Source organism: Sminthopsis crassicaudata, chromosome 3 (assembly GCF_048593235.1).
Source record: "Sminthopsis crassicaudata isolate SCR6 chromosome 3, ASM4859323v1, whole genome shotgun sequence".
Classification (NCBI taxonomy): Eukaryota; Metazoa; Chordata; class Mammalia; order Dasyuromorphia; family Dasyuridae; genus Sminthopsis; species Sminthopsis crassicaudata.
Genome location: NC_133619.1, coordinates 628,384,179 through 628,403,182, shown reverse-complemented (window position 1 = coordinate 628,403,182; position 19,004 = coordinate 628,384,179). Strand labels below are relative to the sequence as shown.

The 19,004-nt window shown below is 37.2% G+C and overlaps 1 protein-coding gene across 2 annotated transcripts in view; it reads left to right on the top strand.

Annotated features, from left to right (window-relative positions):
• The window catches only part of AJAP1 (adherens junctions associated protein 1), a 262,572-nt gene that overhangs the window by 95,772 nt on the left and 147,796 nt on the right, over window positions 1-19,004 (top strand). The window contains exon 1 of one of the 2 annotated variants that reach the window (XM_074306446.1): window positions 12,932-13,015. The exons of the other annotated variant lie outside the window; for it this stretch is intronic. The gene's annotated coding sequence lies outside the window, so the exon portion shown is untranslated. Of the gene's footprint in view, window positions 1-12,931; window positions 13,016-19,004 lie in introns of those variants that run through there. 2 annotated transcript variants of the gene reach the window in all.

Sequence of the window (19,004 nt, the reverse complement as noted above, 5' to 3'; positions counted from 1 at the left end):
GGGAAAAGATATAGCTTCTGCTTAGAAAAAATAGATGCATTAATTCTGAAAGGAAAGAAGAGAGAAAATACCAACAACTAAGAGTATCAGAAAAGGCTTTTTGTCCAGGAAAGGCAGAAGCTTTGCTTAGTAGGAAGCTGGGAATTTAAGAGAAGAAGGTTGCATTTATATACTCTTTCTATCACATGAGCCCACCATAGCCTTATAGAGGGGAACCGAAAACAAATAATTCAAGCCCTATCTATTACTATTGCTCTAGGCTTATATTTGTTAGCGTTCAGGCCATAGAATACTATGAGGGACCATTCACTATCTCAGACAGCATTTACAGCTCAACGTTTGCATTGACGTTTATTGTGACAACAGGCTTTCCTGGACTTCATGTAATTATTGGTTCACTTTACAAGTATTATTTTATTCTTGCAATAACCCTGGGAGGTAAATACTATTTGGGTTTCCTATTTTACTGATAAAGGAACTGAGATAGTCACGGTATAGGTAACTTTCTCAGGACCAAACAATTATTAAGTGGTTGAAGCAGATTTTGAACTTCTCTCTTTGATTCTATGTCTAAAACTTTCGTCTCTGACTAGATTGTTCAGGGCCATACTTAATAGAGAAACAATTTCAGATAGATAATGAAAAGTGGTTTGGGAGAAGTAGATAGAATAGCCTTTACTTTTGTTGGATTCTAGTTTTCTTTGTATTCCTAGAATGCTATCTAGTGTTGATTAGCATGAAATACAAATCTCTTAAATTGATTTGAATTGAGTTGGCATGAGACACTAGAATGATTCTGGAGGAATGGGCCAGGAGAGCCCCAATTCTAATTGAGATCCAGGAAGCAGTGATTGAAAACATTAGAACTCTCCTTCTAAAAGTTTTTGCAGGTAAATGAGACCCAGAGCTCCATCCTTGATTGTTGGGGAAAGAGTTGCTAACTGCCTGTCAAAAATGATTAGTGGGTGTGGAAAAATTGAACATCATTCATTGACATCAGGGGGCAAGTAAAGGAGAGTGAGACAAAAATGGAAATAGTTAACCTTTCAGCGCCCACAGGGATGGTTCCTGAGCCCACTGTCTTTGTTCTTATTTGACTTTCCTTGTCTGTTGCTGAATGTAGTGTTTAATTCCTGGAGGTTGGGGAATCTTAAAAATGTAATTTCTTGTATTTCCTTGTTTTTTTTTCTCATCAATATGATGGAGGTCAATGACTATTCATATTAAGAATAAAACATTAATAAACATTTATAGAGGGCTTTAAAGTTTGCAAAGTTCTTTAGATTTATGGTGTAATTTACTCCTCAAAATATTCTATATTATGTCCATTTTATAAATGACAATACTGTGAGTCACAATAGCTAAGTGACCTTTTCATAGACAAATACTATATACCTACATTGGATTTGAATTCAGATCTTAATTAATGTAATGGTCCAGCACTTTATATACTACATTCATCTTCCTCCATCTTTGAACCATCATCTTATGATCAATTTTGATGGATGTGGCTCTTTTCAAGAATGAAGTGATTCAGTCCAATTCCAATAGATTTGTGATAGAGAAAGCCATCTGCATCCAGAAAGAGGGCTATAAGGACTGAATATGCATTGGCACCTTTTTGTTGTTGTTTGTTTGCTTTTTCTTTTCTTTCCCATTTTTTTTTCCTTTTCAATCTGATTTTTTCTCATGAAGCATGGTAATTGTAGAAAGATGTCAGGAAGAATTGCTCATATTTATCACATATTGGATGGCTTGCTGTCTAGGGGAAGAGAGTTGAGGGAAGAGAAGGAGAAAAAATTGGAACACAGGGTTTTGCAAGAATGAATGGTGAAAACTGTCTTTACATATATTTTGAAAATAAAAAAAACTTATTAAAAAACTATCAGCTTTAGATTCTAAGAGGCTGGCTTGAATATATTTTTCTAGGTCTACCTTAGGTAGTTAGATGACATAATAAATAGCATATTAAATCTGGAATCAGAAACATCTGAATTCAAATGCAATCTCAGACACTTTCTAGCTGTGTGAGCCACTTAAAATGTTTATCTCAGATTTCTCAACTGTAAAATGAAGATAATAATAGCACCTACCTCATGAAGCCATTGTGTAAATCAAATGAGATATCTGTAAAGTACTTAGCACAGTACTTGATATTTAGTAGGTATTTGCTAAAGCTTTATTTCTTTCTCCTGTCCCTTTCTGGGTAGCTAAATTTTATTTTTTTGTTTGATGCCACTATCTAAGAATTAAAATTTATTTAAAATGCTTAACAAGGGCATCCGTATGTGTTAACTGTAAGGGTTAAAAAGCCTCTAGGAGCAAGGAATGCAGTTAAAGGCATGTGGGAGGACCTGAAGGATGAGAGGTACTGAGGGGCAGGCAAGTTCTACGTGGAGCTGGGGCATAGCCCCAAGAGGGTCTGACTTCAGGTACCAAGTCTCCCTCCTTAGTGCTCTCAAAGCCAAGCAAGCCTCCCTCCCGCTTCTCAGGCCAATCCCATTATGCAGGTTCCTAGAGGCCCTCCCCTTGCCCTGGATCCTCAGAGGGGTATAAATATGTGCTACCTAAGAATAGGTAGCTCTCTTTTGCTTCACCCCTACCTCCTTGTAGTCTCTCTCTGTGGGATCTGGGTTGGTGCCCAAAGATGGGCAAGTTTGGCCTAGCTGTGCCACCGATGGGTGGAAAGTTAGAGTAGCCCAAAGAAGATGCTACAGTTAACTATATACTGTGTATCAGGTTCTAGGCTAACTACTTTATAAATATCTCATATATACATACATATATTCAAAAATATAAATATAGAGAATGTGCTTATATATTATATATACATATATTGTAAATATATGCATGCATTGGAAAAATAACATAGTGTAATAGAAATTTGGCCTTAAAATTCAGAAGAACTGGGTTCAAATCCCACCTCTGATATGTACTGACTCAACCTCTCAATGCCCAGGCAACTTTCTTAGTTGCAGACAAGGTGTTCATTTGCATTGATAGAGGAAATTTCTCACTTGGGCATATAGGTCCAGTTGAAAAAAAAAAAGGACAAGTCATTTAGCCCCTTTAAATGTAAGCTCCTTTGGGTATAAAGACTGTCTCATTTCTTTGAATCTGAGTTTCTCACAATGTTTGGTATATTAGGTGTTTAATAAATGCTTGTGAATTGATTAAAAAACCTATCAGGAGGTTGTATTGGGCAATACATTTATCAGTTACAACAGCTATCTGATTGCATTGACTAACTCTGAAAGGTACTGTGTTTTTAGAGGCTAGAGGGAGAGCCCACAACTCATCAAATTAAAACAAAATGTTGGAATCATTGAAAAAATAAATTCAGATATCCCTCCCTGTGGGCTTCTTGGAATGATTATTTAGAATTCCAAATATTTCAGCACTAATTTTTCAGATACAAGAGCTTCAGGTAACACCTGTCTCATAGGATTGTTCTGAGATCAAATGAGATGTTTTGAAAGCATGAAATACATTATACAAATGGAAAGGATTAATATTATTAGAATCTCTTTGGTCTTCCCATCATCCATCGTCACAAGACTGATACCTGAAGAGAATTTAGCCTACTCTATTTTAGCAGCTGCCCTCTCTGCCCCTTCTCACCATTTCTCCCCCTGAATAGCAATATCATGGCTAAAGAAGATACCCCTTCATGTCCTTGTTTCACTGATTTCTGTTTGTATGAGCCATGGAAGTTCTAGGTCGAAAGGGAGCAGGATTGCATAATAAAAAGAACATTGATCAGCAGTCATAGAAAATGAGTACAAATTTTTCTTTTGCTGTTACCTCTGTGACCCTAACCCTGTCACAACTTTTCTGTATCTCAGTTTTACTCTCTGTAAAACAAATTCCTTCTATATCTAAATTTCTGATCTTGTGTCCTTGATCTTCTATATGTGACACTTTGTTGTTGTTGTTTAGTTATTTCAATCATGATCGATTCATGATCTTATTTGGGGTTTTCTTGGCAAGTAGCCATTTCCTTCTCCTGTTCATTTTATAGATGAAGAAACTGAGGCAAATGGTAAAGTGACTTGTCTAAGGTCATATAGTTAGGAGATATCTGAGGCCAGATTTGAATTTGAAAAGATGAGTCTATCTGACTAGTCCTGACACTATCAACTGTTTCATCTAGCTTCCCCAAAATATGACACTAGAATTCCCTCAGCCTTCTCCACTCCTTCCTCCAACCTACTCTTTGTTACTGTTGTTTTCCAGGCCTGGCTTTTGAATATCAAAAGGAAAAATAATTGCTCATCTTTTCTTTACTTCTCTCTCATCTAATCAACAATTCTTCCCCTCCCCTTACTCTTTGCATAAAGGTACCCCTTCTCACAGGTTACCACTTCACTGGTGGTAAAGGAGACATCTATAGTGAATACATATGCAATGTATGGAAAGTGGCAACAACGAGAGAACAAATGGCCAAGAAACATATGGCTGGACCAGCTCACACCTCCAGGCCATTGCCTGCCCTCTGTTCTCCTTTGGTGATGTCAGCAGACCAGCTGCTTCCTTTGCTCAACTAGGTCCTCGACTACTCTGCCAGGATGCTGTCCACTGAAATCTGGTGCTGCTCTTGCCTTTCTGCTCCTCTACTGAGATGGGGCTGTTCTCTGGTCTGCTCAGCTGATCCTCAGCTGCTTTGCAGGCTGTTGGGATATTATTTTATCATTTCTTTTTCTCTCATTCATTCTCTTTCTCTTTCTTTCTCTCTTTCTCTTTCTTTCTCTCTTTCTCCAACATAAAAATGCTTTCTCTGGTTCTTTCTCTCTTTTCTCCTTCTTCATTTTCCTTTCTCTTTCTCTCTTCCTCTTTTCTCTCTCTCCTTTCTTCCTTTCTTTCTTTTGTTCATCCTTCCTTCCTCCCTCACTTCCTTCTTTCCTCCATCCTTCTTCCTTCCTTCCTTCCTTCATCCCTCTTTCCTTCCTCCCTCCATGCCTCCCTCCCTCTCACCCTCTCTTTCTTTCTTTCTGTAAATTTCAACAGCCTTTCCACAAAGGACTAAGTTTTTTTAGCTATTCTTCAGAGATATTGCTTCCAGTGAGGCAGACAGTAAAAGCTTACAAAACTCTATTAGATGAAGTCTATCTTTTTCTTTGATATATTTTATTTCCCCCGCAATTGCTTGTTAAAATAATTTTGAATATTTTTAAAAAGTTTTGAGTTTTAAATTCTATCTCCCCTTTTCTCTCTTTCTTCCTTCCTGAGACAGTAAGCAACCAGGTATAGGTTGTACATAGATGAAGTCTTTTTAATTGTTCCCTCCTTCCCCACTGATGTTGCTATAGCACTCTCTGACCAAACTCTAATCTTGAATAATACAGTCCAGAAATTCCTTTTTTAAGACTTATAAAACTCTTGTATAGGGAATCTGTATTCCTTTAAATCATCCTGTGACCTCCTGTTAGAGAACCATAAAGAAGTTAGAGGTGGGGAGCTGGTGAATTGAAGAGAGCCCTTTTAACCCTCTAGCATACATGGACAGAGCATTGTCCGCCCACTCCCTCATCTTTACTGTACTCCTCCAGAATGCTCTTGGGGATGTTGCCAGGGCAACTAGAACTTCTGAATGTCACTGTTCACATTGAGGGATATTCTTCATATTGGACTGTGAACACCTGCGAAGATGAGAATCTAGGGTACCACTGTCTCCAGTGGCCCCATTTTCCTGTTAGAAGTCAACAGGACCTCACCATTCAGAGGTCAAGGGGAGAGACAAGAGGCCTTATATCTGTAGGCAGCATGTATAGTCATATGGTGAAAAATGGCTCAGATTTGTTATTCTTGGCTCTGAGTTAGGCACTCAGGGTTCACTGGGAGGCACAGCATACAACTTGAATATAGATATGATACTGGAAATGATGTTAGAGGTCTATGTAGTCCATCTTCAAAATGCCAAAGAGGAAGCAGAGTATTGGGAAGACCAAATGAGGTATAATTCAAACCTAAACCCAACTCTATCCTTCAAATTCATTGTTCTCTATACTACAACACCCTGTTCTTTTTATTTTCATTTTGATTTTAGCCAGCTTGCCAGTCAGAAAACATTTTTTACATGTCTACTATATTCCAGGGACTGTGGTAACAGCTAAGAGGAAGAGGAAGTGAGATGCAGAAGCTGACTCAGTCTCTCTGGGCTGAGGGAGGAAGGTGTGTGTGAGGTTGCTAGGCCTAACCCCCTGACCTTGACCGTAAAAGATCAAGAATAAAGACGTTTAGTGATCCTGACTCTAGCTGATCCTGACTCCAGCTGATTTCGGGAAGACAGAGTTCCAGCAGATAACATGTACTATGAACAAAGAAACTACAGACAGAGTATATTTAATATAATTAACAGAGGGAAGACACTAGCATTTAGGGAAAATAAGAAACACTTCCTGTTTCTATTCAGTTGTTTTTCAGTATGTCTGATTCTTTCTGACCCTATTTGGGAATTTTGGCAGAGATAATAGAGGGATTTGCCATTCCCTTCTCTAGCTCATTTTACATATGAGGAAACTGAGGCAAACAGAGTGAGGTGACTTGCTCAGGATGACAACACTAGCAAGTGTTTGAGTTCAGATTTGAACTCAGGAAGAAGATTCTTTCTAATTCCAAGTTTGACAATATCTACTGCATCACCTAGCTATCCTATGGAATGGGAATTTTATTTTATTTTATTTCAATTTTATTTTTTATTATAGCTTTTATATATAAAACATATACATGGGTAATTTTTCAACATTGACCCTTGAAAAACCTCCTGTTACAACTTTTCTCTTCCTTCCCCTTGCTCCCTCCCCTAGATGGAAAGTAGTCTAATACATGTTAAATATATTAACGTATATATTAAATATAATATATGTATGTATATTTATATAGGTATCTTGCTGCACAAGAAAAGTTGGCTCTATAAATAAGGTTAAATTTTTGAGAAGGAAAACAAAAATGCAAGCAAACAATAACAAAGAATGGAAATGCTATGTTGTGGTCCACACTAATTTCCCATAGTTCTCTCTCTTGATGTAGCTGATTCTCTTCATTACTGAACAATTGGAACCAGTTTGGATCATCTCATTGTTGAAGAGAGCCACATCCATCAGAATTGATTATCGTATAGTCTTGTTGTTGAAGTGTATAATGATTTTCTGGTTCTGCTCATTTCACTCAGCATCAGTTCATTTAGGCCTCTTTAAGTCTTTCTGGAATCATCCTTCTGGTCATTTCTTACAGAACAATAATGGGATGGGGAATTTTAGCTGAGTGTTGAGAAAAGCCAGGAGACAGAGTTGAAGATGGAGAGAATTCCAGGCAAGGGGAATGCCAGTGAAAATGCTGAATCAAGAAACAGCTTATCTTGTTTGCAGTCTTCCAGATAGGTCAACCAACTTATAGTTGTGCACTGAGTTGATATTACCTTGAGTTGAGATAATACCTTGAGTTGAGATTCAAGCCTAGAATATCTTGATTCCAAATATAGTCATATTTTCTTTATACTGTCATACCTCTCACCAATCTTACTTTACATAAAGCTACTGAACTCACAGGTAATATGTTCCTATCTTTATCCACAAATAATCTCTCTAGTCTTACTTTCCTGGATTGTAAAGTAGGGATATGAAGAATATTTATTTCATAGGTTTTTGAGATGATCTAAAGAAATAATATTTGTAAAGCTCTTTAAAACTAGAAGGCATGAAAAACAAGATTATATGATGACCAATTCTGATGTCTCTCTTCAGCAATGAGATGATTCAAATCAGTTCAAGTTGTTCAGTGATGAAGGGAGTCATCTACACCCAGAGAGAGGACCATGGGAACTGAGTGTAGTTCACAATATAGCATCTTCACTCTTTTTTGTTGTTTGCTTGCATTTTATTTTGCTTCTCTTTTTTTTCTTCACAGCATAATAATTATATAAATATTTATGCATATATGGGATTTAGCATATATTTCTACCATGTTTAACATATATTGGACTAATTGCTATCTAGGGGAGTTCATGGCAGAAGTGGGGGGAAATTGAAAGACGAGGTTTTGCAAGGGCTAATATTGAAGAATTGTCCATACATATGTTTTGAAAAATAAATAACGTTAATAAAAATAAATAAATAGATTTTTGAAAACCAACTAGAAGCCATGATACTAACACTAGCTATCTTTATTATAGGCAAGAAAACCAAGGGTTACAGAGGTTAAGTAGTCATAATGAAATAGACACTATTTTAATTCCAGAGGCAGGACTTGAACCCAGTTCTATATGTAGCTGCTTGGCACAGTGGTTAAAGCACTAGACCCAGAGTCAGGAAAACTCATCTTCCTGAATTCCCATCTGTCCTCAGATACTTACAACTGTGTGATCCTAGGCAAGTCACTTTACTTTGTTTGCCTCAGTTTCCTCATCTATAAAATGAGCTGGAGAAGGAAATGGGAAAATACTCCAGCATCTTTGCGAAGAAAACCCCAAGTCATGATGAAGAGTTGGAAATGACTAAAAAAAAGATTGATTAACAAAATTTGTGATTCTATTATCAGTGCTCTGTTCACTCTTCCCAGGCTTTTGTGATAAAGATGCAAAGAATGAAGTAATACCTGCTTGCTTTTTTTTTTTATTATAGCTTTTTATTGGCAAAACATACGCATGGGTAATTTTTCAGCATTGACCTTTGCAAAACCTTCTGTTTCAACTTTTCCCTTCCTTCCCCCCACCCTCTTCCCCAGATGGCAGGTAGACCAATACATGTTAAATATGTTAAAGTTGTAATTCCTACTTTCAAGGAGTTGGAATAAGAATAATGAACAAAATTCAGTTTGTTCACCTTTTGTGAAGGTTGTCCAGTGGAAGGTAAGGTGAATCCAAGTCAAGTAGTCGCCTATCTAGGGAGGAAGAGATCTTAGCTTCTGTCAGACTGGGCAGATGAAGGTAGGCACCTGTTTGACTGAAGAGGCTTCAAGTACTATGGACCAATCTCAAATACTTCTCTTGGAAAAGCAAAGAGTGATATTGAAATAAATGCCTTTTTAAAAAGTCAAAAAGTTCATTCTATTGCTTAACTTCTCACCAGAAATAAATCATTCATATTCTCTTTCTGAGTTAAGCATCTTGCATGCTTCTGACATGTACTGGGGCTACATTAAATGGTTCCCTCCTAGGTATTGCTGAATTTCCTTCCTTAAAGTAAGAATTTTTGAATTACATTAAAGCATGAGAAAAGGAGAGGATGACAGGTCATTGGAGTGACATGGAGCCTGGAAGTACTATTAAAGTAAACCTGGGTTTAATTTTTTTTTCATTAAAAAATTGAACTCGTCAACTGCTCTCCAAAAGGAAATGGGCCTCTCTCTTTCAGCACTGAGTTTAAGAAAAGGAGGCAGGGATACAATTATTTTTCCTGAATGAGATGCGGCCTCTTTCTACTCCCCAAATTCAGCAGGCAGATTTGACACATGTCTCATTAATGATCTAGGATGAACAGAACAACAGAATGGAACCCAAACTCCCCGTGTTTCCATAGCAGTTTGAACCATTTCAAATATTATTTCTGCCCTGACAAAAATTTTATTTAACTTAGGATAGGGGCATGTGAATCTCCCATCAGGCTTAGAATTAGATGTTTTGTTTTTTGGTCTTTTTCCACTTGGGGAAAATTATATCTTAATACAATATACAGTCAATGGAAGGAAAATCTGAATTCCTGAACTCCTTTATGTGCTCTCAAAAATGAGAATATGCTAAGAGGCCAAGATGAGGTAATAAGAGTCAAGGTAGATTGAGGACCAAGGGTAGCGTCAAAAGAGCTGGATTCTAGTTCTTGTCCATAGGAAGTATGTACAAGGAAAAGGATGTTGAATTTGGTGTCTTAAGGTCAGGTTTAAATCCTAAAATTTTTTTCAGTTACTAGTTCAATTTGTCAAATTTATTCCCTTACTTGATCCTAAAATGACATCTTTGGCTTTGTTGATTTTTCTGTTCTTCAATTAGAGTAGAACAGTCACAATGGTACCTTAAGAGAAGAAAATTTCATGGGCCTAGACTCCAATTTCCTTTGATACTCTTGGCTTGGCTGTCAACAAGGAGAACTGGAAGGTATTACAGCATAGATTTAGAGTTGGGAAAGGATCATAGAAACTAATGCAACTCCCTCACTGAACAGAGGGGGTAATTGAGTCCAAGAGGAATTAAATGAGTTGGCCGTGATCAGACAGCTAATGAGAATCTGAGGCAGGATTGCAACTCAGGTCTTCCTGACTTCTTGTCCAGTAATCTGTCAGTTATGATCTCAAATGAGATTGATAACATTTGTAAAGTGCTTTGCAAACTTGAAACTGTAGAAATGCGTGTCACTATCACTGCTATATTATGCTGTCTCTCAACAAGTATCCCTCTTTCTCTGATGTCCATAGCACAGAACCTTAGATGTAATAAACCTTTAATTAGATTTTGATGATTATAATGATAATGGGTATCATGAGAAAGGAATAGTTTTGCCATACAATGGTAGGCCTTTTTCTCATTTTCTCAAATGTTCATGTCACTGAATTCATACTGATTGGTAATGACAAATACATCAGCTATGCTCTTGGTTATATGTGGTTTTTTTGGTTTGTTTACTTGTTTTGTTTTTAGCCCAAACAGACAAAATTCTGGAAAGATTAGGACAGAAAATATTGGCTTTTTAAATGGACCCATTGAGGCAGCATTTTATTCATTTAAGGCTTACCAGCTACATGGCTGGCTGTGGAGTCAAGAAGACTCCCCTTCCTGACTTCAAAGCTGATCTCAAACAATTAATAGCTGTGTGACTCTAGGCAAGTCACTTACCCTTATTTTCTTCAGTTTCCTCATCTGTAAAATGAGCTGAAGAAGGGTATAGTACTTCAGGATCTTTGTTAAGAAAACCTCAAATAGGATCATGAAGAGCTGGACATGACTAAAAAATGATTTAAAAAAACAACATGAAGTGTGAAGAAGTGGCTTAAAAAGAAATGGAAGTTCTCTAAAGTAGTTTGCCCTAAGGTATGAATAGGGTCTTGTGCTTAGAATCAAAAAATGAGTATGGACCACGCCATAGCATTTCCACTCTTTTTGTTTTTGTTTGCTTGCATTTTTGCTTTCCTTCTCAGGTTTTTTTAAACCTCCTTTCTAGATCCAATTTTTCTTGAGCAGCAAGATAACTGTATAAATATGTATACATATATTGTATTTAACATATACTTTAACATATTTAACATGCATTAGACTAGCTGCCATCTAGGAGAGGGGGTGAGGGGAAGGAGGGGAAAAGTAGGCAGTCTCATTTTCCTTCTTTGCAAAATGAGGGGGCTGGACTCATTGACTTCTAAGATCCCTGTAAGCTCTAAATCTATAATCATATAATGACTTAATTTACCAAAACCCTGAATTATACAAAATGTTTTATTTTGATTACTTCATACAGCCTCTTTGGATCCCTGATATATAGAGTGGTATAGTAGACTCTGTCTCCCTGCCTCTGTTACTACTACTGACTCAAGTCAGAAGATAGGAGTTCAAATCCTATTTTTTGATATTTCCTACTTGGGAGAACTTGGACCTCCCTGAGTTTACTCACAAGTGTAAAGGCCTCATAGAACAGATAAACTGTAATTTTTTTCTAGCTATGATCTTGTGAAATTCAGTGTGTGTGTGTGTGGGTGTGTGTATAAGTGTGTGCATACAAGTATGTGCTGGGGTGGAGATTAGCTAATATTTTGTTGTTCGGTCGTGTCTGACTCTTTATGACCCCATTTGGAGTTTTCTTGGCAAAAATACTGGAGTGATTTATCACCCCTTTCTTCAGCTCATTTTATAGATGAGGAAACTGAGGCATAAGGTGAAGTGATTTGTTCAAGCTCATACAACTAGTAAGTGTCTGAAACAAGATTTGAACTTCTTTATTTCAGAGCCAGTACTCTATCCTCTGTGTCACTAGCTTTTTCCTTCCCCAGAATAAAAGCCTTAAAAGAAATTCTGACATTTGGGGCTAATTTAGGAGGTGAGGAAGTGGGACAGTTGTTACTGGCAACTCGTACAAGGAGAACAAGGGCATATATTTAGTGAGGGCTCCTCCATGGTCCCTTGTTGCCCAGGTGAGGGTCCTATGTTGATTAGAGTCATTCAGATCTATAAACCATTGAGGCAGCAGCCTGGAAGACTATTAGGAATTAGGACCCCTGGATATTTATAGTCTCAAGTAAAGCCCTTTTTATACCACCCTCATCAGGATTCCACCCCACACTTCATATACACACTCATCAGAGTCCTGATTTTCCATCTCTTTTGGCTAGTCTGATGCCAGCTACTTAATAGGAATGAAGCAAATCTTGCAAAATCCCCACCCAGGGAAAGGTGGGAACATTAAATAGCTGAGATGTCTTTGTCTCTCCTAATTGACAGTGATTCTTCCTCTGAAGAAAATATACAGAAAGCAGTGAATTGAATCCCAACTCAGTGAATCTTATTAAACTCTACTTGGGGAAAATATTTCAATAAAAATGTAAAAGGGAAAGAGGCCAGAAACCTGAAAACTAGAAAATAAAGTGGGATGGAACAATGGTCCCTGATTTAGAAGCAATTAGGAGAAGATGGCTAAGGGCCTCGTTCTTTCATCAAGACTCATTTGCCTGGAAGACCAAAAGAAAAAAAAAAAAAAAAAACAAGAGGGAGGGGCTGACCTAGTGAATAATGGTGAGCCTCAGCCAGGGAAGTTCCACAGTTTTAGCTGAAAAAGCTTATGATCAGCAATAGCTTCCCGTACCTCTTAATAAATTACTAGAAGGGAAATAATTGGTTTTACAGTAGAACTGTAACAAAGGTAGAATGACTAGGGCTTAGGCCCAGGACACACAGACATGGAAGATTGCTATTTTTTTCTCATCTTTTTCAAAGTCTCTGCTGACCTGCATGAAACCCCTCTCTTGTTTAGCTGTGTTGCGGTGCCCTTCCCACCCCACTCCAATAACTAGAGGGAAAAAAAAGCAGGACTCTTCTGCTAAGGTAATTGTGCTTTTGACCAAGTTATTCACTGTTCCACTTTCTTCTATTGATTATTCCAATTTCTTCTGTGTATAGCTTGTTTGAACACAATTGTTTGCATGTGGGCTCTCCCATTAGCCTGAGAGCTTTATGAGAACAGAGGTTGTCTTTTCTTACTTTGTACTTCCTCAGTACTTAGCATAGTGCCTGGTATATGGTAGGTACCTATTGATTGACTGGCTATCACTTGACCAAATGGATCTTCTGATATATTTTCTCAACTCCATCTCCTTCCCTACTTATTTTTCCTAGATGAAATAATTTTTAGTTAAAATTATTTGCTTTTGGGTCTGTAGTTTCTACACAATGTTGGACATAGAGCTGTAATTTCGCAAATACATGTTGATTGATCAGTTTATTACTCTGGCACATCTTACTTTAAGAGGCTTTTCCTTTCTCTCTGCTAAACCTCCTTTATGTATTCATGGTAAGATAGTAATAGTGTAAGAGAAAGTATAAGATCAGAGGCTCCTAGATGGAAAGTTGGAAAATTCCCTTTCCCCTTTATTTTATTTTGTCAGTGTCTTTTTTATTTTGTTTTGTTTTGTTGTTTTTAAGAAATCTTGACTCCTTTTGAATTTATGCTATAGAATAAAGCTACTTAAATTGTTATTTGCAGCCCCATAGGGAGTCTCGTTACTGAATGTGGCAATCCTGGAATTATGATTTATTTTCACTAAATGTTTGATTGGTATAGCTATATACTCAAATTTGTGTAAAATTTCTTAAGTGAAAAGGGATCACAAGTGGATTTTAGAGACATCACATGATGGTACACAAGGAATTGATTTCAGAACCAGCATGATTGAACAAGTGTCGATTCTCTCTCACACAACTTTAAGTTGTAGAAAAGATGTTGATCTGAACTGGTACAGTAGTTTTCCTCACGTGGAAATCCCTGTGTTAACGAAATAATATTAGTTTGGTCCCTATGGTAACTTCCTAAGATGCCATTATTTTTTCCAATGAGGATATTTACTTTGATTCTTAATAGCCCATGTGGATGGATGACCAAAGGCATCTTCTATAGCTTTAATTTCCATTATTAAATGATTTTGAAAAAAATATCAACTCATAGTAATTACTGGTATATTTATTCCTATCTCTCATATAAATCCTATTTTATAACAAATTTTAAAAAATCAATAAAACCAAATGATAGAGTTCTCCCATCTTATGTTCTATGCAATACAATGTATTCATGGTCCTTCATTTGTCTGTTAAGTAGAGAAAGGGATGTATTTTTTTTTGGTATATTATTTGAGGCTAAGATTGATTTGAGATATGAGACTGAAGATACTCAAAGATTCCATTTAGTTTTCTATTCATTTATATTGGAAGCTTCTTGAGGGTGGACATTTCTTTTTGATATTTGAAGATATCTTTATATCAATATGCTTATTGACCTGACTCAGTGAGCAAAACCATAATTTTTATTCAGAGCCTGACCATAAATCCAATGATCATTTCACACCACCTGTGCCACTTTCTTCTGAATCTCAGCTCCTGTGAATTCTTGAGCAGATCTAGTCTTCTGGCCCTTAGCTATGACATTTGGACCAGCCAAATGTATTTTCAGCCTGGGGGGCTGTCCCTCCCATGGTGGTTTGAACTCCTTCAGGGCATTTGTTTCATGCCAGCCCTGATTATTTGTTCCGTCCTCTTGGCAGCTGTGGAGCCTTCATTCTGCTGACTTGTCGAGTTCTATTTCACTTTGTGAAATGGCTTACAGTACACCCAGCGTTCTGGTTGGGAAGGCAGTGGGGGTGGCTCATCCAGAATCGCTTAATCATGGAAATTAAAGATCGTATTCCTTTGGTCATTCAGCCCCATATGCTACTCAGAGTCAAGATGAATATCATTGTAAAAGGGGAAATTGGGAAAGATGCTCAGATTAGAGACTGAGAGCTAGAAGGGAAATGAGAGATCTCCTCACTCAATACCCTTATTTTAGAGATGGTAAACTAAGCCCAAGAAAGGGAAATAGGATTTTGCCTGGGGTCACACAGATATAAATCACTGAGATAGATAAATCACTGAGATTGGTCCCAGAGCTTTGAATTCCAAACCTAGGATTTTTTTCCATAACTTTCCATAACTGAATGTTGTCAAGTATAACAATTACACAAACACAGATTAATAGTTGGCATTTATAATGTATTTTGAGATTCACAAAATACCTTACAAATATCATAACAATCCTGGGAGGGAGATACTGTTATTAATTATATTTTATAACAATGTCAACATGGACTCAAATAATGTTGACTAAAAATCATCAAATAAATAGCGGGGCCATGCAGATTTATTTACAGTAATAGAAAAGTTTATAATAGTAATAAAGATTAGATTATTGATGATGAAATGATGAAAATCATCAATAAAGAATAAGACTCAATTAATCACTATGATTTAATTAGTCAGAAATCACTAATTGATAAATTTTACTGATTAATGCAGATTATGCAAGGACAGTGTAGAATGTCTAGCATATCATGGAAGGTTGCAAATATTTAGTCCCTGCTGAGAATTTAAAAATATAGGACTGGTTCCAAGAATTATGCACTATAAACTCATCATGCTTCATAAACTAACTGATGAAAATCGCTATACCATAAATCCAGATCCTGTAAAAGCCTGGATAATTCAACCAATTAACTGAATTGAAACTTGGGCATTATCAAAGACAAAACTGTTTCCCATAGTCAACCAGACATAAAATTTGCCCATACAATTTTGTGGACATTTTAATAGATATTGTCATACTGAATACTCATAATTTCCAAATTGTCTGTAATGAAAAGCCTTGAATATAGAGACTTAGTTTTGGAAATGAAAAATGAAGGGTATATCCTATCACTTACTGGAGTTCTCCTGAAAATGATTTTTGGTCATCCTACAGAGGAAGATTGTCATAGTGGTCTAGAGCATTGGACTAAAATCGGGAAAACTTGAATTCAAATTTCTTCCCATACAGTAACTGTATGAGATCGGACAAATCATTTAATTTATCTTAGTCTCATTTTCCTCAAATGTAAAATAAGAGTTACAATAGAACCTAACTCATAGAGTTGTTATGAGACAACGTTGTATAAAGTGCTTTCCAAGCTTTAAAGTAAGGGTAGCTAGATGATGCACTGGCTAGAGCACTAGACCTGGAGTCACAAAGACTCATTTTCTGGCTCCAGACACTTTCTCTCTGTAAAATTCTGAATAAGTCAGTTTCCTCAGTTTCCTCATCTGTAAAAAGGACTGGAGGAAAACAAAAATGGCAAACCGTTCTACTGTCTTTACCAAGAAAATTCCAAAAGGGGTCATGAAGAATCATACCAGATTGATAAATAACAAAAAAACTTTTAGGTGTTATATAAATAATAGCTACTTCTACTACTACTACTACTACTACTACTACTACTACTACTACTACTACTACTACTACTACTATTATTATTATTCATTTGTAAAATATATGTAATGCACAAAATGATAAAATTAAAAACATAATAATTAGATTGAAAAGCAGATGAGAAAATTATTACTTTGTTCCAGGATAATTTCTTAATCAACTTCACTGAAAAAAATGAGTACAATTCAAATGATTGTAATATTTATTATTATTGAAAGGACAAGCCCCAAGCTTATATTTCTAAATTGCTTACTGTCTTACAAAACATATTTCCCACAAGAGTCCCTTGAAGTTAGTTGGCTAGAGTTATTCCCTACATTTTACAGACATCAGGGTGCAGAGTAAGTGACTTGCTGTAGGTCACACAGCTGGCAAAAGACAGAAATGGAACTTCAATCCAGGTTTCCTTGCTTCTGAGCTCAGTATCCTTTGTACTACATAGTATTTCAGTTAACACTGGAAAAGAGATTTTTCACTGGCCAGCCACCTGCAGCTCCATTATTGGACCCATTGTGACATTTGTCTCGATGGGATTTGAGGAGTTTCCAATGGTGTGTGCCCTATATCTAGAGCACCCCATGTACAATGAGCCCTTCTCTGTGCCGCAAAGCCTTTTGGTCTACAGAGATTGCCAAAACCTGTGCAGTTGTAGATAAACCTAGATGCCTGTGGTCTAGAGAGGGGAAGGAAGCTGGCAAGACCTGAAGGTGCTGGGAAGAGTTTCCAGGAGTTCGGCTCCTTGCTTCTTTCTTTCCATCCTTCTAAACAGAAAACTCCTGCAAATGGCTTCAGAGCTACCCAACTTTTATTCCCTGGACTTGAGCTCACCATTCCAGGCTTCATCTCTCATTTTTAAGTTCTCCCTTTTGGGACAAGCCAGTCATTTAAAATGATGAGAAGCTAGCTCAAGGTTAGAGAGGGGCTGTTAAATAATCAAATTCACTGCAGTTGGGATCAGTCTTTCCCCACTCTGAAAAAACAACTGGGTGATGTGGAAATGGAGGAGTTTCTATGGTAACCAATTACCACTGGTGATTGGTGAAATCTCACAAAAATATCCTGTTAGCAAAGTTATGCTGGGGCAGGCCGGCAGGCAGGTAGACACATGTCTTGGCACTGGATTTTTAATTTCCTGGGGCGGATTTTCAATGGCACTAATGGTTGGATGGTTGGGGATGAGTTTTTTTTTTTTTTTAATTTTTTCCTGTCATTAATGTCCTGGGAGAGCTGTCTAACTGCACCTGCTATGCTCATGAGCTTATTAACCTGATAACAGCGCACATTCCTCCACGTTTTTCTCCCTGCCTCTCCTACCTCATTCTGGGGGAATGAACAGTCTTCTTGACACATCTCTGATCCTTACTAGGTCATCCCTCAGATGAAGCAATGCTCCCCTTTGTGATGCCAGTGTGTTGATGGGAGAATTTCAAATTGACCTAAATCTCTTGGAAGGCAATGGATGTGACGCTTATTCCTGTAAATATCAAAGCACTTTATTCAGACAAACAGAAACGCCCCCACCCCTCCCAAACCCAGCCTAACCTCATTAACATAATGGGAAATATCTACTTTTTGCATTCAGGCATTTTCATTATGATTAAAAAACAAAGCAAAACAGGAAGCCTTATTATTTAGGGATTAGGACTTTTTAGTAATTAGCTCTCATTAATACAAGTTTCCTTCTCTCTGCATTATGTTGGTGATGGTCTTTAGGGACATCAAACACATTTCTAAGTATAAGAGATGGAGAAGGAGACAGACACCTCTCTTCTCCAAATACTGGGATTTTTCAAGTTTGATAAGAAACAAATTTGAATTTCATAGCCCAACTAACAGAAAGATTTATTTTTTTTAATTCATGTGATACTCTAATGCCTCATAATAGAATGGAGATAGAACATAAGCTCTCTGTGGAATTCCTGGCTCCCAAAATCATCTCTGGGGTCATCTCATAAGCAGATCTTTTCTGAAGTCCCCCCTCTACCTTCATGGCCCAGTTATGTCCATCTTGAAATGTCATGTTTCTTTGGATATTTATTTTCATTACTTAATTGTGTATGTCTTTTATTTTCACCCTTGTGCAATGTAATCAATTAATCACAATAAATTTATTAAGTCTCTACTTGGACAGCCTGGAAGTAGTCAGTGCTACTTGGGCAGTACTCAGGAAGAGTACTAGAATCAGGGAGACCTTGTTATGCCATAGTCTCCTTGAGCTGTTCTACCTCAGTTTCCCTGCACTAGTTTCCCTTATTGTCCTGACTGAGTTTCCCTGAATTGTTCTACCTCAGTTTCCTTAACTGTTCTTCCTCAATCCCCTAGTTGTAAAACCCCCCACTCTGGTCCATTAAGACTGAGGACCATTTGCTCTAAGGTTATAAATTGTCAATGTGAGACTCAAGATGAGGGGGAGATCAGACTTCCTGGCTCCTGACTCCTCCTGCCCTCAAGAATTTATGACACTGCCCCTCTAAAATATTCCAAAAGATAAGACTATCCCGGATACCTCATTGATATCTTCTGTTTTTTCAAACATCCTGACTC